The sequence below is a fragment of the Helianthus annuus genome, chromosome 11 (assembly GCF_002127325.2).
Source record: "Helianthus annuus cultivar XRQ/B chromosome 11, HanXRQr2.0-SUNRISE, whole genome shotgun sequence".
NCBI lineage: Eukaryota > Viridiplantae > Streptophyta > Magnoliopsida > Asterales > Asteraceae > Helianthus > Helianthus annuus.
Genome location: NC_035443.2, coordinates 160,355,154 through 160,378,114, shown reverse-complemented (window position 1 = coordinate 160,378,114; position 22,961 = coordinate 160,355,154). Strand labels below are relative to the sequence as shown.

The 22,961-nt window shown below is 41.5% G+C and overlaps 1 long non-coding RNA gene across 1 annotated transcript; it reads left to right on the top strand.

Annotated features, from left to right (window-relative positions):
- Positions 1-16,712: 16,712 nt before the first annotated feature.
- On the top strand, positions 16,713-17,154 carry LOC110866133. The gene is made up of 3 exons (XR_004872699.1): positions 16,713-16,766; positions 16,851-16,924; positions 17,043-17,154. It is a non-coding gene; the product is annotated as an uncharacterized LOC110866133 (long non-coding RNA).
- The last annotated feature ends 5,807 nt before the right edge of the window (positions 17,155-22,961 follow it).

The following is a 22,961-nucleotide window of genomic DNA, read 5'->3' as shown; positions in this document are numbered from 1 at the left end:
ATCATTTGTTTGCTAGTTATTTAATCATGTCCCTACGAGGACATTTATTCCTGTACTCTGCCCCTGCGTGGGCATAATTTTTCCTTTATGTTTGACTCCTGCGTGGGTTTGTTTGTTTCTGTTCTACCCCTGCGTGGGTTTGTTTGTTTCTGTTTGACCCCTGCGTGGGTTTGTTTGTTAGTTTAGCCCCTGCGTGGGTATGTTATTTGTGTAAAAGGCCCGTTTAGGGCAAACTCTTGTTAGTTAATTTTATTTGAAATGGTTAATTTAAGTTTTTCATTTTTAAATTATATGCATAAATATAATATACGAATAAATGAAAAATAGCAATTATTATTTTAATTTACCATTTTAATAATAAGAATCTTAAAAAGGTAAAACCTAGCTTGAATGTCATATTAAAGACCTGGCCAATATGGTAGAACCTGTTAAAAAGATTCAATCTCTGTTAACATCTGTAAACATGTTAGCATTCTTGGCTAGTGTGATCCGCAAAATCACACATGTCACTCTTTTAATAAAATATCCAAATTTATATATATTTGATTGTGACATAATGCCTACGGGTTATAACTAATGTCATATAAAACAAAAAGGCAGCCGTGGTTTATAGACCCCCTGCCAAGAAAAGGATTGATTGTTTTAATTATTCAAATTTTAATCCTATAAAATCTAAATTCAAATTTAGAAATTTGTCCAAGTGACTAGGCCTATTGTGCCAATATATATATTTCATTCTAGGGTAAAATAGCTAATAAAAGTCCTGAATGAAATTAATTAACAAATTAACTAATATGGCTCTTATTTACCATGGTTAATAAATCGTCAAGAACGATAATACTGTTTAGGCTTCTAAATAGACCTTGTCCTTACTTTTATGTAGCACCTAAAACCACATGGCTAAGTCTGAAGAAGTAAACAGTCACTCCGAGGAAGGCCCAGATAACACTAGAATACATATAACTGGTGCGGAGCTACAAGCATTAGTAGAAAATGTTGTTGCCAAAGCCATTGAAAGGCAATATAGTGAACCAAGTAGGACCCGAAGTAGGGCCCGGTCCGCGCCACATTCCAAGACCAAGGATCATTCGGAGGCTCATACCAAACCACTCTCTAAGAAGGATGCATCTAAGAAAGATGAGCTCAAGAAGGATGATGAGCGACATTCATCCAACCAAAACAGTATCCCGTCAAAGAAGGTCGAGCATAAGCAGAACCACGTGATAAGTCATGTACATACAAATACTTCGTCTCATGTAAACCCCGGGACTTTACTGGGGAGAAGGGAGCAGTAGACTGCATGACCTGGTTGGACGAAATGGATACGGTGGTAGATATCAGCGGGTGTGCTGATCGGGATGTAGTGAAGTACGTATCCCAATCGTTCAAAGGGGACGCACTAGCGTGGTGGAAATCTCTCTTACAAGCTGCCGGAAAGGCCACACTTTACAGTATGTCATTGGATCAGTTCGTAGCCCTTATTAAAGAGAATTTTTGCCCACAACATGAAGTTGAATGGATTGAGTCAGACTTCGTATCTTTGGTGATGAAAAATCTAGACTGCCAGGCATACCTCACCACCTTCAATACTCTATCTCGATTGGTTCCATACTTGGTAACCCCAGAGCCAAAAAGGATTGCCCGTTTCATTGGGGGTTTGGCCCCTGAGATTAAAGCAAGTGTTAAGGCATCGAGGCCTACAACTTTCAGATCAGTAGCTGATCTATCCCTCTCTCTCACCCAGGACGTGGTCAGATTGAGAGCTCTTAGGAACTCGGAAGAGAATAAGAGGAAGCGTGAGGACGATACCTCACGGAGATCGGAGAAGAGACACCGAGGGAATAACGACCACAGGAAAGGGTCGGGATTTAAGATAGATGGGCAACAATCAGGGGATAAGCCCAAATGCAAAACCTGCAAGAAGAATCATTTTGGGAAATGCCGCTTAGAGTCGAAATCGCAGTCCCACACGAGACCCTGTGGAATCTGCAAATCTACTGATCATACGACTTTGAAGTGTAAGGGTCTGAAGGATGCAACATGTTACGGTTGCAACGAGAAAGGGCACATAAAGTCTAATTGCCCAAAGAACGCTAAGAAAGCCGATGATGGAAAGAAGACCAATGCAAGAGTCTTCAAGATGGACGCTAAGGAAGCTGTTCAAGATGACAACGTGATCACATGTACTTTTCTTGTAAACGATATCTTTGCTAGAGTCTTGTTTGATTCTGGAGCAGATAAGTCTTTTGTAGATAACAAATTCTGTGAATTGTTAAAATTACCTGTAAAAGCCTTAAGTGTGAAGTATGAGGTGGAATTAGCTGATGGAACCATAGAGACCGCCTCAACTGTTTTAGATGGATGTGTTATATCCATTAGGAATCACTCTTTTCCATTAACCTTACTTCCCTTTAAGCTAGCCGGTTTTGACGTAGTGATAGGTATGGATTGGCTGTCGCATAACCAAGCCCAGATTGTGTGCAACAGAAAGCAAGTGGTAGTTAAAACTCCGTCCGGTGAGTCACTCACGATCCAAGGAGATACCCAGCATGGATTGCCCGAGCAAGTGTCCATGCTCAAGGCATCCAGATGTCTGCAGAAGGGTTGTGTCATTTACATGGCACAAGTTACTGTTGATGAGCCAAAGCCGAAGATTGAAGATATCCCTGTCATTTCGGAATACCCTGAAGTGTTTCCGGAAGAACTACCTGGCTTACCGCCAGATAGGCAAGTGGAGTTTCGAATTGACATCATTCCGGGTGCGGCGCCAGTAGCGAGAGCACCATATAGATTGGCACCAACGGAGATGAAGGAGTTAAGGACGCAGTTAGATGATCTTTTAGCTAAGGGTTTTATTAGACCTAGCTCGTCTCCTTGGGGAGCACCGATTTTGTTTGTCAAGAAGAAGGATGGATCGATGCGTCTGTGCATCGATTACCGCGAGCTTAATAAAGTCACTATCAAGAATAGGTATCCTTTGCCCAGGATCGACGATCTGTTCGATCAATTACAAGGGGCAAGCTACTTTTCAAAGATCGACTTGAGGTCGGGCTATCACCAGTTGAAGGTCAAGGATGAAGATGTTCACAAGACAGCGTTTAGGACTCGTTATGGACATTACGAGTTCCTAGTGATGCCTTTTGGGCTCACTAACGCACCAGCCGCATTCATGGATCTCATGAATCGCGTCTGCAAGCCTTATCTGGATAAATTCGTCATCGTCTTCATTGACGACATCCTTATCTACTCAAAGAACCAGGCTGACCACGAGAAACACCTTCGTTGTATTCTCAAACTTCTACATCATGAGAAACTATATGCCAAGTTTTCAAAGTGCGAATTTTGGCTTCGAGAAGTCCAATTCCTTGGGCATGTGGTAAGTGAGCGAGGTATCCAAGTAGATCCCGCTAAGGTAGAAGCAGTTATGAATTGGCAAGAGCCAAAGACACCTACCGAGATTCGCAGTTTTCTAGGATTAGCAGGATACTATAGGCGATTCATCGAAAATTTTTCAAGGATTGCTGCGCCCCTAACTTCGTTGACGCGTAAGAAGATCAAGTTTGATTGGGGCCCTAAGCAGCAGGAGTCCTTCGACGTTCTAAAGAAGAAGTTGAGCAATGCACCAGTATTAACATTGCCCGATGGTATGGAAGAATTTGTGGTGTATTGCGATGCATCACACACTGGCATGGGCTGTGTACTCATGCAGAGAGGCAAGGCCATTGCCTACGCTTCACGGCAACTAAAGGTGCACGAGAAAAACTACACCACCCACGACTTAGAACTGGGTGCCGTTGTATTTGCATTGAAACTTTGGAGACACTACTTGTATGGAACAAAGTGTGTGATCTATTCGGATCACAAGAGCCTTCAACATTTGTTCAATCAGAAGGAATTGAACATGCGACAAAGACGATGGATGGAAACTTTAAATGATTTCGACTGTGAGATAAGATACCATCCAGGCAAGGCAAATGTAGTTGCTGACGCCTTAAGCAGAAAAGAAAGAGTGAAGCCGATTAGAATCAATGCCAAGCGCATAGAAATAAGGAATAGTTTGAACGAAAGGGTGTTAGCTGCACAGAAGGAAGCTGTGTTGGAAGCTAACTATCCTGAAGAAAAGTTAGGAGTAACTGAGGAGCAGTTATCCTACGACAAGGATGGAATGCTAAGACTAAATGGACAAATATGGGTTCCAGTTTATGGGGGACTTCTCGATGTTATCCTCCAGGAAGCCCACAGCTCCAAATATTCCGTTCATCCTGGTGCTGATAAGATGTACCAGGATCTAAAGGCAAACTACTAGTGGATCGGTTTGAAGAAGTCTGTAGCTGCGTTTGTAGCTAAATGTCTGACTTGTGCACAAGTCAAAGCTGAGCACCAGAAGCCGTCAGGTTTGCTTCAACAACCTGAAATTCCCACGTGGAAGTGGGAGATGGTGACAATGGATTTTATCACCAAATTGCCCAAGACAAGAAAGGGAAACGATACTATATGGGTTATAGTAGATAGGCTAACCAAGTCATCACATTTTCTTCCCATTAAGGAAACTTACAGCTCTGACATGTTAGCTCAATTGTATGTGGATAAGATCGTAGCTCTACATGGTGTACCAGTGTCGATTATCTCTGATCGAGATACGAAATACACCTCTCATTTTTGGAAGAGTTTCCAACAGTGTTTGGGTACGCGCTTAAACTTTAGTACGGCTTACCATCCGCAGACAGACGGACAGAGTGAGCGTACCATCCAAACATTGGAAGACATGCTTCGAGCATGTGTGATTGATTTAGGTGGCAGTTGGGATAACCACCTACCATTGATAGAGTTCTCCTACAACAATAGCTACCATACTAGTATTAAGGCTTCGCCTTTTGAGGCATTATATGGTAGAAAATGCAGAACACCCATCTGTTGGGCAGAAGTAGGAGAAGTTCAGTTATCAGGACCAGATTTGGTTTTTGAAACAACGGACAAGATTGTCCAGATGCGCGATCGTTTGAAAGCTGCCAGGGATAGGCAGATAAGTTATGCGGATCCAAAGCGTAAGCCTCTTCACTTCGAAGTAGGTGACAAAGTATTGCTTAAGGTATCACCCTGGAAGGGAGTGATGCGATTTGGTAAGAAAGGTAAGCTGAGCCCGAGATACATATGACCTTTTGAGGTTATCGAACGCGTCGGATCAGTTGCCTATAAGCTAAACTTACCTGAAGAACTCAGTAGTATACATAATGTGTTCCACATCTGTAATCTGAAGAAGTGCTTCGCTGACGAATCACTGGTCATACCGCACGCAGATATACACATAGATGAAAGCTTGAAGTTTGTGGAAAAACCATTGTCGATTGAGGATCGACAGGTGAAGAAGCTTCGAAAGAAGTATATACCTATAGTTAAGGTCAAGTGGGATGCTCGTAGAGGTCCCGAATACACATGGGAGGTAGAATCCACGATGAAAGAAAAATACCCTCATTTGTTCCAGTAAATCTCGAGGTCGAGATTTCTTTTAAGGGGGTGAGGATGTAACACCTCGAAAATTTACGTCCAATAATGCATTGACACGTGGCATAGGCTTTGAATATGTGAAAACATACTTTAGAGGGACTAAAGTTGTCAAACCATGAAATTATAGAATATAAGGGTCCAAAGTGTCAACAATGGAAAGATAGGCTCTAAAATAACCCTACATAATGTTTATAGTCTCAAACGGTTAAATCATGGATCATACGAAGCGGAAAATGTAAGAAAGTGAGGAATTACAAACTACAGGGGCTAAACGTGTCAACATGTTGAATTTATACCTCTGAGTGATCTTTTGGCAAACCCGAAGCTTTGTAATGATAAAATATGCTCACTAGAATATGTGGTAAAAATTTCATGAAGTTTCGTTATCGTATGAGAAAGTTATGATCAAAACCGTACATGAAGGGCTAAATGCGTCAACGTCGAATTTCATGACTTTTCGGGTGAGCGCAAAGTTAACCGAGGACTTTACCATGTTTGTAAATGTCCCAAGGTCCTTAAAAATCAAGTTTGAAGGTCTAATGAGCAAAATAGATGGCCAAAACCTCGTAACCAAGGACCAAAACGCAAAGTTTAAAAGGATTTTTGGTGGATCAGAAGGCCCAGGCGGCCCGCCTGGAGCCCCTTACTCGGGGCGTGTGGTCTGCCCAGCGACAGAAAATACGGACAGCTGCCAGTTTGGTCTAATTCCGAGTTGTTTACAGCTTTTCTCCACTCCAAGGCCTCACCAATGAACATACATGCATTTAGGGACACTTGGACACTTCTTACAACATCCCTAGACCTCTGTATCACCATAAATCAGATCAAAATCTTCATAAAAGGGGGACTTGAAGTTGTAACCAAGAACACTTGCATATTCAAAATTCACAAGATCAACTCCTGGAGCTTTCTGGACGACAAGACACCTTCCTAGTGATCTCTAAGCTTTATTAGGACTCTTGTAAGTGTTCATACCCTTCTCTAATTCGTTCTAGCTTAGTTATTCAACCGAAAGTCAATCCGTCGTAAATTTAGTTTGACTTTACAATTAAACGAAAATGGCTCAGTCATTTCTCAAATTGAAAGTACCTACAAGTTGGTATTTATGTGGGAAACAAACCCTCAAAAGGGTATTTTCAGATTCTCACTCTAAGCATGATGATTGTCGAGTCAAAGTTTTTCTTAAAAAGTCAACAGAATGTGTTTTTGCAAAGTCTAGCATAAATAGCAATGTAGGTCACATGCAACCTGTTTGATCATCAAAATAACTTTATAATTAATGTAAGAACATGTTTCATCATGATCCACTCGACAATTTTCAGTTAAACCCGGATCGGAACCGAAAGTCTCATAAAATGACTTTTTCTTTGACTCTCGATTAGGATCCGTGCATGCATGTTTGAGATCTGCCTTAGAGCTTATTTTGGACCATTTTTATATATGTACAACTCTCTGAGATTTTACAACTTAGTTCTACACTTATCCGATTCATATGCATGTTACCGGTTTATGCTTAAATATGACTATTTTGCCCTTTTTGCTATAAAACGCGATTTTTGAAAAATTGAAAGAGTAGAAACGTTTGTTACTGATTTATAAACTTGCACTAAAAATTTGATATCAGTTTGAGGTCCAGATTTAGAGTTATGCACAATATCGTAATTTGAAAGCTTTATGTTAAGTAAACGGCGTAATTAACGGATAGCCTATTTAAACCCACTTTTTGTTATAAAACTTTTTACCCACTGATGTTATATAATATTTTAGGATTTTTGGAGATTTTTATTTAATTTTTGGCTGATCGTATCATAGGTCTCTAAGTTTAATTCGGTTAATACCGAATTTACCCTTTTAAGCCATAAAATGAGTTTTATAAATCTTTTTGACCCCAAACCTTTTTCCACTGATTTCATTTGTTAAATAAATTATTTTGAGCATTCTGGAAATATAAAAATATCAGCTTTCTTTTGAAAATCCGGAAACGGCTCTAAATCGCCTATTTAAGCGTTTTTAACGCCTAGTATGCACTATAACCATATTAAACATATAAGGTTGATACCTACTGATATTCTTAGTATATTTTTATAAAATAACAGTAAGTATAAGTTTTTGAACTCAGGTTTCCAGTTTTGACCATTTAAGCCCTTGTGAAATTACCAAAATACCCCTAAGGGGCATAGTTTGATTTTAAATGATAAGTTTCATATATGGGTCATACCCTACTGTTATATTATGTTAAATTAAGTATTTTTACTATATGAATCAGACCTACAACTCAGATTACAAAGTTAACTCTTTTATAAACTTTTAAATGACCAAAATGCCCTTATAAGGCATAAGTTGAGTTTAAATTCATTCGGGGCATAATAGAACATAACTTACTGATATTATAACATATCTAGAGCATATTATCTCAGGGAACTTGCATATGACTCCTATGGTTACCCGTAACGCTCTTTTAGCGTTCGGTTCGGTTTATGTAACTAGTTTGCATAAATTGACCGAAACGGGTCAAACATTATCATTTTTGTCTCAAAATCCAGAATGTATTTAGCATACCCATATTATACAAGTATTCAAACTTGTCGGGTCTAAATCACGTTCTATCCGGTCTTCGCTTAATCGTGCGTTTGAACCGTATCGTCCTTAAAACTAACCGGTCTAAGCTTAGGCTTAAATAAAGATCCGTTAGGAATCTAATAGGTTATTATAAACCTTTGTTCCAGAATAGAAGAACCAGTCAAAGCTACCTTCACTTGCTAGTTGTGATTTATACTTACCAAGGTAAATACTTTTAACTTATTTTCCCTATACGGGCTTGGGATACGGTATATAAAATACCGCTTGGTCCGGCATCGAATTCTTTAATCGAATAGAGGTTAAATTTATTGAGATGCCTTGTTTTGAATGTGTTTTATTGCTTAAAGCCTTTGGGGGGTTAATGACCATGTCCCGGATATCCTTGGCATCATCTTACGAGATGGCCACGACCTGAGCACGGGGTGTAGGCTTACACCCGTCAGTGTATAACTCTATATTGTGGTGTGTTTATTAATCTTTAACCCGGTCTACGGATTGGGCTACTGAACGCATAAGTAACATGTAAATCCCTTACAAGATTATATTGCATAATTATTCCAAGTTATAAAAATATTTTTATGCCATGTGCATTTAAATCAATTTTTAACCTTTTTCAAAATGAGTCAGTTAAATTGTATTTACCAGTGTAAACTGACGTATTTTCCCAAAAGGTTAAGTGCAGGTACTACACGAAATAGGCCGGCTGTCTTCTAGAGCGTCCACAATAAGTCTCGCAAGCTTGGATGACAATAAATCTGTTGAACAATATCTTATTTTTATTTTGATCCGCCTGTGGATCCGTTTCAACTATTAGTGATATTTGATATTACACTTTATTAAAGTTGAAATGAATCTATCTTTGCTTCCGCTGTGCATTTATATATTGTGTTGTTTGTCTATGATGATGCCAACCACGTCACTATACTCCCCACCGGGCCCACCGGTGACACGTGGAAATTAGGGTGTGACAGCATATCGCTGCTTTTCTTGCTATTTTTTCGACATTTAGGATTACAGGTGTTTCGGAGGATGCGATTCGGTTGAGGTTGTTTCCGTTTTCATTACGTGACAAAGCTAGAGCTTGGCTTATGTCACTTCCTGCCGGGTCCATCAGGACCTGGAATCAGTTGGCGGAGCAGTTTATGCAGAAATATTTCCCATCTGAGAAAACGAACAAGCTACGGAACCGGATTGTTTCCTTTCGCCAGGACGAGGGCGAGTCGTTGCATGCGGCTTGGGAGAGATTCAAGGATTTGTTGATTGATGTGCCACATCACGGCTTCTCCAAGCGACAGCTGGTTTTGACGTTCTATCAGGGGCTCAGCTATAATACGCAGGAGCGATTAGACGTGAACGCGGGAGGCGATCTTGGAACTAAGACGCCGACTGAAGCGTATGATATTATAGAAAAAGCTGCGTTGAAATCCAGCTCGCGTCGGGATGGAGATAGAGGTCGGGCATCATCATCATCATCTCGTTCAGGAGTTCATGCTGTAGATGACTACACGGCCATTACTGCACAATTCTCGGCTCTTGCATCGAGACTCACAAGATTCTGATGGAAGACGAGTACAAACCATGTGCACAGCATCAGAGGCGTTTAAATCCAAATATGCAGAACGTGGTGAAGAAGGAGGTAATTAAGTTGTTGGATGCCGGCATGATTTATCCTATTTCGGACTCTGTGTGGGTGAGTCCAGTGTAGGTCGTACCTAAGAAAGGTGGTATGACTGTAGTCTCGAATGATAGGAATGAACTAATTCCTACCCGTACCGTCACTGGGTGGCGAGTTTGCATTGACTACCGCAAACTCAATGATGCTACCCGCAAGGATTACTTCCCGCTTCCATTCATCGACCAGATGTTGGAACGTCTGTCGGGGAAGTTGTATTACTGTTTCCTAGACGGGTTCTCTGGGTACTTTCAGATTCCTATCGCTCCTGAGGATCAGGAGAAGACTACCTTTACCTGCCCCTTCGGCACGTTCGCCTACCGGCGGATGCCTTTCGGGTTGTGTAATGCACCAGCGACCTTCCAGAGATGCATGGTTGCAATTTTCCATGACATGATCGAGGATTCCATGGAGGTTTTCATGGATGATTTTTCAGTATTTGGGAATTCCTTCGATCACTGCTTGGAAAATTTGAGAAAGATGTTGAAGAGGTGTGAGGAGACGAATCTGGTCCTGAACTGGGAGAAATGCCACTTCATGGTGAAGGAGGGCATAGTTCTGGGACACAAAATTTCTCACGTGGGCATGGAAGTCGATCCAGCTAAAGTCGACATTATTTCTCGACTTCCGCCCCCCACCTCTGTTAGAGCTATACGGAGCTTTCTCGGTCATGCCAGGTTCTATCGGCGATTCATCAAAGATTTTTCAAAAATCGCCAGACCCATGACCCGTTTGTTGGAGAAAGACGCTCCGTTCATATTCGGAGATGATTGCTTGAGAGCCTTTGACCTTCTCAAGCAAAAGTTGATTGAGGCCCCTATTTTAGTTGCACCCGACTGGAGTCTGCCGTTTGAGATTATGTGCGACGTGAGTGATTACGCTATAGGGGCCGTTCTTGGCCAAAAGAGAGAAAAGCACTTTCACCCGATCTATTATGCGAGCATAACTCTTCACGACGCTCAGGAGCATTATACCACGACAGAAAAAGAGCTCTTGGCGGTCGTTTCGCATTTGACAAATTTAGATCGTACTTGGTGCTTTCGAAAACCATTGTGTATACTGATCACGCTGCCATCTGATATCTCTTCAGCAAACAGGACGCCAAACCGCGTCTGATCAGGTGGATCTTGTTGCTGCAGGAGTTTGATATTGAAATTCAAGATAAAAAGGGTGCGTTGAATGTAGCGGCTGACCATCTATCTCGGTTAGAGCATGGAGACATCGTGGACGCGCGTTGGGATTCTATAAATGACAACTTCCCACACGAGTCTTTGATGAGTGTTGAGATATGCGATGAGTCGCCTTGGTTCGCTGACCTTGCAAACTACCTTGCTTGCGGGATTCTGATTAAAGGGTTGACTCACCAGCAAAAGAGGAAATTCTTTTCGGATGTCAAGCACTACATTTGGGATGACCCTTACTTGTTTCGGGTTGGTGCTGATCAGGTGATTAGGAGATGTGTTTCAGGGAATGAGGCGACCGATATTCTGCGCCACTGTCACGAGGGACCTACCGGAGGCCACCATGGAGCCAACTTTACCGCCAAGAAGGTGTTGGATTCCGGGTTTTATTGGCCGACTATATTTCGTGATACGCAAAGTTGGGTTAGAGCGTGCGATGCTTGCCAGAGGGCGACAAATATATCGGCACGTGATGAAATGCCTCAGAACTGGATTCAGGTTAGTGAAGTCTTTGATATATGCTGGATAGACTTCATGGGACCATTTCCCCCCTCACGAGGTAATAAGTACATCCTGGTCGCAGTTGACTATGTATCGAAGTGGGCGGAGGCACAAGCCTTACCCACCAATGATGCCAGGGCAGTCGTGAGATTTTTGAAAAGCTTATTTGCCCGGTTCGGCGCTCCGAAAGCGCTTATCAGTGACAGAGGGACGCATTTTTGCAATACTCAGCTCGAGAGAGCTTTGTCCCGTTACGGTGTGCATCACCGTTTATCCACGCCCTATCATCCACAGACAAGCGGGCAGGTGGAAGTCACGAACCGGGGGCTGAAAAGAATCCTTGAGCGGTCGGTAGGTGCAAACCGCAAGGATTGGTCGGATAAGCTAGATGAAGCGTTGTGGGCTTTCCGTACGGCTTACAAGACGCCTATTGGGACTACTCCCTTTAGGCTTGTGTACGGAAAGGCATGCCATTTATCGGTTGAGTTGGAGCATAAAGCGATGTGGGCTCTAAAAACCGCAAATCTGGACCTAAAAGCTGGAGGTGAAACCCGGTTTCTCCAGATTCATGAGTTGGAAGAGTTGCGACAACACGCTTATGAGAGCTCTGTGTTGTACAAGGAGCGCACGAAGAGACTGCACGATAAACGCTTGAAGGACCACAAAGAATTCCAAGCGGGCGATCTTGTTCTTCTTTACAACTCGCGGTTGCGCTTATTTCCCGGAAAGCTTCATTCACGTTGGACAGGCCCATACACGGTTAAAGAGGTATTTCCGTATGGGACTGTTGCAATAGAGAACGCGGACGGCGTTATTTTCAAAGTAAATGGGCATCGCTTGAAGTTGTACGTTGCCGGGCCGACAGAGTCGGTGATGGAGGTCATTGAGCTCCAAACCCCGCACACATCATAAGTGTGGGGAGAAGAGAGTCTACGCTGCTGACTCGCGGACCAAAAATGCAGCAAGAGCGTATTTTGCGCTTTAGGGGTAGTATCGTCATTTTAGGATTTATTTTTAGTTTTAGCTTGGAGTCTTGCTATCGACTCGTCGACAAAAATTTAGCATGAGTCTACGCTACTGACTCGCCGACAAAAATGTAGCAGGAGCGTTTTTGGCGCTATAAGGGTAAAATTGTCCTTTTTTGTGTTTTTGTAGTTTTAGCGTAATTTAGGTTAGATAGGTAGTTTCCGTTAGTTTGTTGTAGTTTCATACGTGCCGAGCGAAGGTTCTATGTTGCAATATTGTTAAAACAGTAGGCGTGTTAAAAAAATGGCGAAAAACGGCCAAAACAGTTGCTGGAAATGGCTTCGGCAGAAAATTCTGATCTGCAGCTGATGCACGACCATGCCAGGATTCGCACGACCGTGCGTTCCCGAGCTGCTGGCACGGTGGATCGCACCCTCGGTGCATCACCGAGAAAAATGAATGGGCTTGAACAATGTCGGTGACGCACGACCGTGCCAAAGGTCGAACGACCGTGCGTCAGGCTGAGGGCAGTTTTGTCATTTGGCACTATAAATACCCTCATCTGCAGCCCCCATTCACAAATCGCGAAACCCTACCAGCACCAGGCCGTTCCAGAGCGATACTTCATCAAATCGCACTATTTTTTCGCACGATCTCACACCCTTCTTCGCACGGTACGTTCCTAGTTGTAGATTTCTTGTTTCCTTGCTTTCTAGGTTAGATTCCCTCCGATTCTTCAAGGGATTTATTAGGGTTCTCTTCATAAACAAATCAAAACCCTAACCCTTGTTTGAATCTTGCTTATCGTGAACACCCGGTTGAGTTTCCGACCCCTGTTTGTACAAAAAAGTTGTTGATTTTGGGAAAATCAGGCTATTCAAAGTTCAGGGGTTTGAAATCTGCAGGTCGCCTGTTGCACGGTCGTTCCTTGGATGGAACGGTCATGCCATTCCGGATGATTCACGATGTCAGCTTGTTGTCCGGTATTGCACGGTTGTGCCGTTGGTCGCACGTCGTGCAGTTCCGACATCTCTGGGCAGATGGTGCATGTTATCGGCGACGCACGACCGTGCATCTCGTCGCACGACTGTGCCGTATGCCCTGATCAGATTTACAGTTTCTTCATAATAGGCTGCTCGGCTGTTTTTAATTCAAATTTCTCCTGTTTCAATCTCTCTAATGTTAATTCTCATGCAGATGAACCATCCTTTCCTTCAGTTCGATCCCAACGACGAGCGTGAGGCTTTATGCATTCCAAACAAGACGCATTATGGGCCCGGAGAGGGCAGTTCGGAGTCCCTAGATGGTTGGATTGGGAAGTGATGCAAGAACTAAATCAGTATGACCGATTAGAAAACATGATGAGTCGCCCACTTACAAATCTGGTCGGTTGCAACCGACCCGTTTCACTACAACAAAAATGGCTTTTTAGGACCTTTTATGTGGGACGCTTGTAAAAGAGGGTCATAAAAAACTATTTAATAGGACTAATGAACTTTTGGGGTCCTTTTATAATATATCCCACTAAACCGGTGTCCTAAAAAACTATTTAATAGGATGGATGATTTTTTGGGGTCCTATTATCATATAATTTAATAGGACACTTAAAATGTAGATCCTAATAAAGTACTTTTTAGGACATTTAATTGTTAGTGTCCCATTATGTGGTACTCTATTAGGACAATTGATCATCTAGGGTCCTATTATAAAATAACTTAATAGGACGCGTTGTAGATAAGTCATAAATGTTCAGTGTTATAGGACCCTTTCTAGTCGAAGTCATATTAGAACTTAACTTAATAGGACACTTGACACTTGGGTCTTATAACTTTAAACTTTATAGGACGCTTAATTATTGTGGTGTTATTATAATACACCGTAATAGGATACTTGATATTTGAGTCATAAAACATAAGTTTTATCGGACGCTTATTCGCTAGAGTTTTATTATAATATAACTTAAAAAGACATTTGACACTTGGGTCTTGTAAATTTAACCTTTATAGGACGCTTAATCATTGTGGTGTTATTATAATACACTGTAATAGGACACATGATATTTGAGTGGTGGTGGTGGCCGGTGAGTGGTGGTGGTGGGCGGTGAGTGGTGGTGGTGCTGCTGGTGAGAGGTGGTGGTGTTGGTGGTGCTGGTGAGAGGTGGTGGTGGTCGTGGTGGTGGCAGGTGAGTGGTGGTGGTGAGTGGTGGTGGTGGTGAGTAGTGGTGGTGGCCGATGAGTGGTGGTGGTGGTGAGTAGTGGTGGTGGCCGGTGGTGGTCGGTGAGTGGTGGCCGGTGGGGGTGGTGGTGGTGAGTAGTGGTGGTGGCCAGTGGTGGTGGTGGTGAGTAGTGGTGGTGGCCGGCGGTGGTGGTGAGTGGTGGTGGTGGAAGTAGTAGCCGGCGGTGTTGGTGGCCGGTGGTGGTGGCCGACAGTGGTGGTGGTGGCCGATGGTGGTGGCCGGCGGCGGTGGTGGTGGCCGGTGGTGGTGGTGGTGAGTAGTGGTGGTGGCCGGTAGTGGGTAGTGGTGGTGAGTAGTGGTGGTGGCCGACGGTGGTGGTGGTGGTGGTGGTGAGTGGTGGTGGTGGTGGTAGCCGGCGGTGTTGGTGGCCGGCACTGGAGGTGGTTAAATTCACGGGTTAAAAAAAATAAATAAGGGGTTGAAACGGGTCACTTAAAAAGTTAAAACTTTTATTCACGGGTAAGATGAGTTGATTAAATTAAAAGCACGGGTCATACGGGTCATTAGCGTTTGAATAGAAAAACCACGGGGCTCAATCCCCACACCAAAGGGGCAACGCCATGCCAACGCTTGCCCGAGGTGAAGCAGCCGACGTTGAACCCGAACCGCCGCCCCAACCCACGCGGCCATGCTAGGTCTGACAATGGATTGGATATTGATCCATATCCAATCCAATCTGATCTATTTAAATCACTTGTTGGATCATAAAAAAGTATCCATTAATCCATTAATTAATCCATCCGGATCGATCCATATTACTAAAATATCACTACCCTCTCAAAAGTCCAAACCCTAAATTTTGAAATCAATCCAATCCAGCCTCTCCTCCTCTTCAAAAGTCCAAAGTCCGGTTCAGCCAATTCAGCGATCATCTTCACAATCATCATCGTTCTTCATTCAATCACAGTAAGTACGATCAATCTTCAACTCTTATTCATATTCTATCCGTCTTGTTTAACAGTATTAATATCCTAGGATTTTCAATTTTGCAATTTAGGGTTTCATAATTCATAACCTTATTGTTCCAATCGAAAAGTTGAGATGATATTTTGTTAATCGTGACCCTGATGTTCGATTATTGATGCTTGATGTGTAGTCTCCATGGATATTTGTTATGATCAGAATAAATATAGTAGATATTGTAGTTATGGTTTCTGTTTGGACTTGATGTGTGTAAATTTTTGCTTGATACATGTTGATTTGAATGATTAGTGCATGATAAACTAATTATGTTATGAATTTTCACAGAATCTGTGATGATAATCATTCAAATCAATAATTCTTACAACAAAGTTAACCGTTTTATCCCTTAAACATTGCCTAATAGTTTACACATTATGTTCAATCTGGTGTTAAACTGTTAATATATACAACGCTGGGTGCTCCACCCCGGGTTGGCGTTTTGGTTGGCGATGCCCGCTTGGCGTGGAGATTTTGCCTGGCGTGTGGCGGGGGCTGGGTGACATGGCAGGCTGTGGTTGGCTGGTTCAATGCAGGTTTTTTTATATTTTTTTTTTAAATTCCACATGGCCGGCCACGCCTAGCTAAGCGACGCCCCACCACACCCCTAGTTTTTGAGTATTAGCTTGTGGATCCCACCCTATCCATGTGTCGAGCAATGCCCCCAACCCAAGCCCCTCCACACCCCATAGTCTTATATCATATACTAGAGGAGGTCTTGATGCTCGCTAGAGCTTTTAGTCATTTTCATAGCTTAGTGGGTGTTACTGGAACTCATCATGGTCTGATTGAAGCTTAAAGCCACTTTTCAAGTGACATCAAAACTTTAGTTACTAATACCAGCTGAGAAGGAATGGTTTATGACATGACATTATATGTTTTATTGCAGGTCTCATAAGAAAAGGAATGTGGTAGAGGCCTAAATTCATATGGCGATACTTTTAATCAACTTATTCAAAAGTGGCTTTCTCAAGATGTGCTTTCTGACACTGTATACAATCAGGTATGTTTTCTGGAATTTTAACAATTTTTTAGACATTTTCATTATTTTTAAATTTTTCTATACAAACTTTATGCTTTCCGTGTAGGGGGTAGTGATAGCCCACACTGCACATCCTACTCGGATTAACAGGTGTACTCTACAATATAACACATTATTGTTTGTGTAAGCTATTTGATTTTTTGTTGAGGTTAAGTTTTGGTTACATTATTTATAAATTATATGACGTTTATTTGTTGATTTTTGCAGCATCTTATAGAAGTTATTAGTTAATGACCTAAAGGATCTTACACATGGGATTAAGCCATACACCAAAGCATCAGGTTCCATGATATAACTGACACTGATAAAAGTTTGGTTTATGTAATTTCTTGTTAGCTCATTGTAAACGCATCAGGTGCTAGTTAGCTTATTAAATTAAGTTTTTGCATACTCTTTTAGAAAGCTCTAAAGAGGATCTGCACATGAGGTTCCACCATACCCCAAAGCATCAAAGCCATCATGTTAATGGCCAACTTCCATCTAAAGCTGATGCACCCTGTAGTACAGGTTAAAACACTAGCCACTCATTGATTTTACCATCATAATAAACATAACATGAAGATCATTTTGGTTTAATATGATGGCATGAACTGATATAATTATAGGACAAAGATCCGTTAGGAACCACCTTTTATTGCGGGGGGGTTAGGTTTTTGGGGGTGGGGTTGGGGGGGGGGGGTAGGTTTTTTGGGGGTTTTAGTTTTTAGCATTTAGCTTGGGGGGGATTAGGTTTTTTTAGGGTTTTTTTTAAGGTTTTTTTAGCTATTTTAGGTTGTGTTCACATTGGTTCTCGCGGTTCTCGTAATAAAGGTGGTTCTCGCATGAACCTTACCCTATAATTATATAAGAATACTTTTTTGTCGCTTCATTTGGTTGACCAGTACATATCTTTTTGTCAATTATAAAAACACTGTATGCCTTAGTTACGGCTACTAAAGTAAAATAGTTAACCAACCATTTAGGAGGTTATTTGCATTATACAGACTTTGGGGCTTGGGACACATTCAACTTAGGGTTGGCAAATCGTGTCTTAGCCGGTTTAACAGGTATCTAATAACGCGAACACCAAAAATTTTAAACATGAATACGACTCGTTTTACTACTTTATATCCAATTTTAAACATAAGACAGATGTATATTTTATGCACCTAGAAGGAGAAATAATGGATCCTAACTTTCAAATTTTGATTATTTTCAAAAACGTAAAAATTCACATGGTGTACTTTTCTGTTATCGTGTCTTAGCAGGTTACCTACAGGTTATCTATTGCTAGCCCTAATTCAACTCGTTTGACCCTTTCTTTATTTAGATGTTTTTTTATTATTTGACCCATTTAAAGTATTTGAGATACAACATAAATGTGTTGAAACTTCCACATCTAGGATGTGCTTTATTCCTCTCAACCTTGCAAATGGTTAATCTTCACCATATTTCCAGGTTACCTCTCCCAAAGTTCAAGCAAAGCTCATCTGAAAGTAAATGTAAATGGGGACCGACCTAACACAGGCATTGCTCAACGTGTTACGAGTGACGTTTTAAAAAAGATGATCAGATTTCATAAACATTTTACATGAAAGAAAAGACAAGTGAAGGAGGCTTTCATTAGTTTTTATGATTGTAATTGACAACTTTGTATTGCCTACATTACATTTATGGTTGTTTTTTCAAAAGTTTGAACATATATTATGTTATTATTGTTATGATGTAATTGAGATGGTATTACGTATTAAAAGAATTTTAGCGGTTGAAACAATCATGTTACAAAAAGGAAAACAGGTTGATTATAAAATAAAGGTTGCGTTAGGTCTAATGCAACTGCTTCTAATGCAGCCCCTAATAAAAGGTTGTATTAGCCCTATTGCAGCCACTTAAAGACTTAATGCAACATTTTACCGGAGTTGCATTAGCTTCATTTATGTGACCATAAAATTGGTTTCATAATCTTATTTGGTATATTAGGACCCTTTTCGTGGTACTAAATTAGCTATAATGTTAAATCATAAGGGTCCTATCAATTAATTTCTAAGGACGCCTGTAAGTGTATCAAAAGATTAAAAGTATGTAAGCACATGTTAGAACATCGTAAAAGTGTCCTAATATGTTTTTATTAGGACACTATTTTGGTTGTTCAAAGACGTATTATGCGACCATAAAATTGGTTTCATAATCTTATTTAAGATGTTAGGACGCTTTTTTAGTTCCGGGACTTATTACGACCCCTTTACATGAAACGCTTTTACCGTTGGTCCTATTAAATGAAAGGTCCTATAAAATAGCATTTTAGGACGCTTTTGCGCGTACTAAAAACCCAGTTTTCTTGTAGTGTTTACTTGGAGCTGACCATAGAGTTCTTCGCATCGTATGCCTACGAAAAGCCGGTTGCTGCTCGACGACCCAAATTCCGCCACAAGGAGCGGATAGCTTTCAGGTTATGTGGTCGATGGCATAGGTGGTCGGTTGGTCGTTTGGGTAGGAGGCTCGGGATTTACACTAGAGAAGACATGGATGATCCCAATGTCTTCACAGAGCAGTTCACCTTCCCTTCTGATGCAGCACGGGATGCGTTTTGGGCTGCAAATGCCGTTGGGGACCCCTACAACCCGAGGATGTCGAAGGCCTCGCGACTTAGAGACCCTCTGGTGCGAGTGATGCACCATGTGTTTAGTCACACGATATGCGGTCGCATGGACAGTCTTGGTAACTGTCCAACACCAGATTTGATTTTTCTATATGCGTTGGTAGAGCAAGCACCTATCAACCTTGCTGCGCGAATGGCTGAATACTTTGTCAAGTGCTCAGGGAGGACTCCTAGCAGTCAGATACATGGCGGTCAGTATGTGACCGAAATAGCGTATAATGAACACGTTATGACTGAGGAGGTGCTTCAGGGTCTCACTCTGATAACTGAGGGGGTTCATGTCGACATCAGGTCACTGAAGGCAATGGGGTTGATTGTAGAGCTTGATAGGGGGGATAGGTTGAGGGGGCTCAACAATGAGGTCTGGGACCCGTTACCCCCACTTCCATCAGACGAAGAGGATGTAGAAATGCAGGAGCAGCAGCACCAGCCACACACACCACCACACCAGACACCACCACATGAGCCGCAGCACCATGAGTACCACCAGCATCAGGATTGGCCTGAGTTTTATCAGCAGTTCCAGCAGATGCGTGTTACGCAGGAGCAGCATGGTACGTACATCGACCAGATTAGGACTAGCCAGGACCATATCCGGGCTAGTTAGGATCAGCTCAGGGCCACTCAGGATCGGCTTAGGAGTAGCCAGGAGAGCTTATACCAGGGGGTGAGTGCCGGATTTTCATACTTGTTCGGGGAGATGCACCATGCATATCCCGACTACTTTCAGCACCCTCCACAGTTCCCACCGTGGAACCCGCCTGGTTATGGTGATGCACGCCCATCCTTCACGAGAGACGATGATGGTGATGACGAGTAGGAGTTGGTGGTGTAGTTCGTTAGTGGTTTTTATTATTATTTTCAGTACTTGTTATTTCGGGTGTTCTTTTTGCCTAGTATTTCAAACACCCTCGGATTGTATTTTATTTTTAAAAAACTTTACTTTATGTTATGTCTTTGTTTGGATTGGTAGTACTTATGTACATTATGGTTTTTATGTTATTCTGTTATTGTTCTGTTTTGGTGTACATGTGACATACTTGCAGATCCGACATATCTTGGACCGGAGCATATGACAGACACAACTTTGGGAGTCTCGTTTCATCAGATATCATCTTAAGGGGGAGTACTATTATCCTTTTTCTCTATATTTTGGTTTCGCATTGGGGACAATGCGAAGTTCAAGTGTGGGGAGGGGGTTAACTTTGTTAACTTTGTTTGTCCTCTAAAAAAATAAATAAATAAAAAAAATTAGAAAATCAGAAAAATCATTCAAAAATACTTATATTTTGTTTATATTTTAATAAATAAACTGGTTGGTTGTGTTTTAGAAAGCTTCGGACTTGATAAAAACTCGACAAGCAAAATATTTTTGAAAAAGGAAACCGGAAAGCGTGACAAACAAAGAAAGACTTACATGATAGTTTTCACACTTTTACCCATTCCATCCGTTACGTGAGCATATTTGAGCCTATTGTTATATATTTGTTTATTCATTTCGGATATAGGAGTGAGCCGGATGTTATGTGTAATTTAGAATTTGTCACTAGTATGCTTGTTAAGACCATGAACTTGTGGATTTGTGTAAAAGTGATAGAGGCACTTAGATTACCCCTTTGTGTAAACCTTGTTCTTTGTGTTGTGTTCCCCATTCACCTTATATTACCCTTTAGGATTAACCCTGTCGAGCCTTCCCGTTTACCTTTGTTTACCCACATTATCGCCCACTTAGCCAAATTTAGCCTTTATATGTTTTAAACCCCTTTTTGGTGTTGAAACTCGGGCAAAATAATCGTTTAAGTAGCGTTTGTTTCAGTTTAAAAAAAAAACAGAAAATAAAACACCCTAAATTAGGGTAAAGTTGATAAAAATCGAGCAATTTTGAATGCTTAAATGTTAAAATTTCGTTGATAAGCTCGATTGCGCAATAGTCGCCTTTTTAAGGCATTTGTATGTATAGGTGTATACTTTGTTGCTAGTTAAATGCTACTACCGAGTTTTAACCATTTTCGCCACTTTATATGTCTACTTCCATACCCTTCGCCCAAGCCTAACGTTACAACCCTAAAGACCTCTTGATTTACACTTATTCGCATGTTAGTTGGTGGAGACGAGATCATATAACAAGCTTATGATATTGCATATTTCATTGACATGGCATTGAGTGTTTGCACATACACATTTTATGTATGTTTCATAAATAAAACCGAGGGTGTGTGAATATTGTGAGTCGTGTGAAGATTAACATGTTGAGTCAATTAAATGTGAAGTCACGACTTTTTGGTTGTCGCTATTATAATTGCATATGCTTGTTGGGTTTGATTCTTTTGATGTTGTCTTTCGACAAACCGGCTAACCGTTTATAATAGTTTTAAATAAAATAGTGTGTAAATTATCGTTCTTGTTTGTTTCTCTCTTTTATTGCTTTTTAGTTCAGCTTGCTTGAGGACAAGCAAGGTTCAAGTGTGGGGAGATTTGATATTCGCTTATTTACACATATTTTAGTCCCCCGTTTTACCCCTATTTTATGCGTTTTCGGCCGTAAAACCGTCGTTCGGATACTTAATTATCTACATTTTTGTTTACAGGCCTAAAACAACATACCAGACAAGATGATAGCAAAAACGAGGACTTTTCGGATAAAACGACGAAGCTGCGCAACTTCTGTTACAAAACTGACCTGGGCGTCTGGAACGGTCGTGCGACCAGATGCACGACTGTGCATATCCGACAAACTAAGAAAGGCCTGGCAGTGAACGATGGTGCAACTCCGCGTGCAAGGCATTGAAGGCCAACCCGGGAACGCACGGTCGTTCCATATCTTGCACCCCGTGCGGACCCGACGTTCCAACAAGACCTCGAAACTGAACGACCAAAGGGCCAGGCGTGCAACCAGACCTCGGAAAGGAACGGCCGTGCCAATTGAAGAACGGCCGTGCGTGTCCGAAGACCAGTCAACGATCTGTGACGTCACGCAGTATGGTGGACCACCACCAATAATTGCTTAAAGTGCATGGTCGTGCGATCGGAGAACGACCGTGCGACATCGAAAAAGCATAAAAACAGAACAGAACCATTCTATTAGTAACTCTGGAATTTTGGAGAGCTTTGCAGGCGATTTTGAGGCTCCGAAGGCTTCTGCTTTCACTCGGATTCAAGCCACATTGCCCGGTTTTGCTCATTTACTATCCGGATTCTTAATCTTGTGCTTGTTTATGGTTGGGTTTTCTACTCTTTCCATGTTTTTGTTAATCTTTCCAGCATTTAGGTTAATGTTTATGTATTATTGTAGCCTTTGGGCAAAAACACAACAATCCCTTGCTTGATTATAACCATTAGTATGTTAATCTATGTTTGTAATGAAATTTGGAAGTGTTTTCTATGATTATCTTTGATGATTAGTTTGCAACCTTATTATTGATATTGATTTCTTGATTATAAGTAATTGTGTTGGATGATTGGTGCTTGGTTAGGTAAGATAGTTGAAAAATGAAGCTTATTTAATCATGTATTAGTAAACTTTTAATTTGGTTAATTAGCTAACTTGGTTAAAATGTGGGTACCATGATACTCTAACGGGTTAGTGGTTTAATAAAATGTAATTATTGTTAATCAAGAAAGCTTGCCCTCACGGAAGGACTCTAACGGGTTAGATGGTGTTGTTATGAATTCTTGCCATG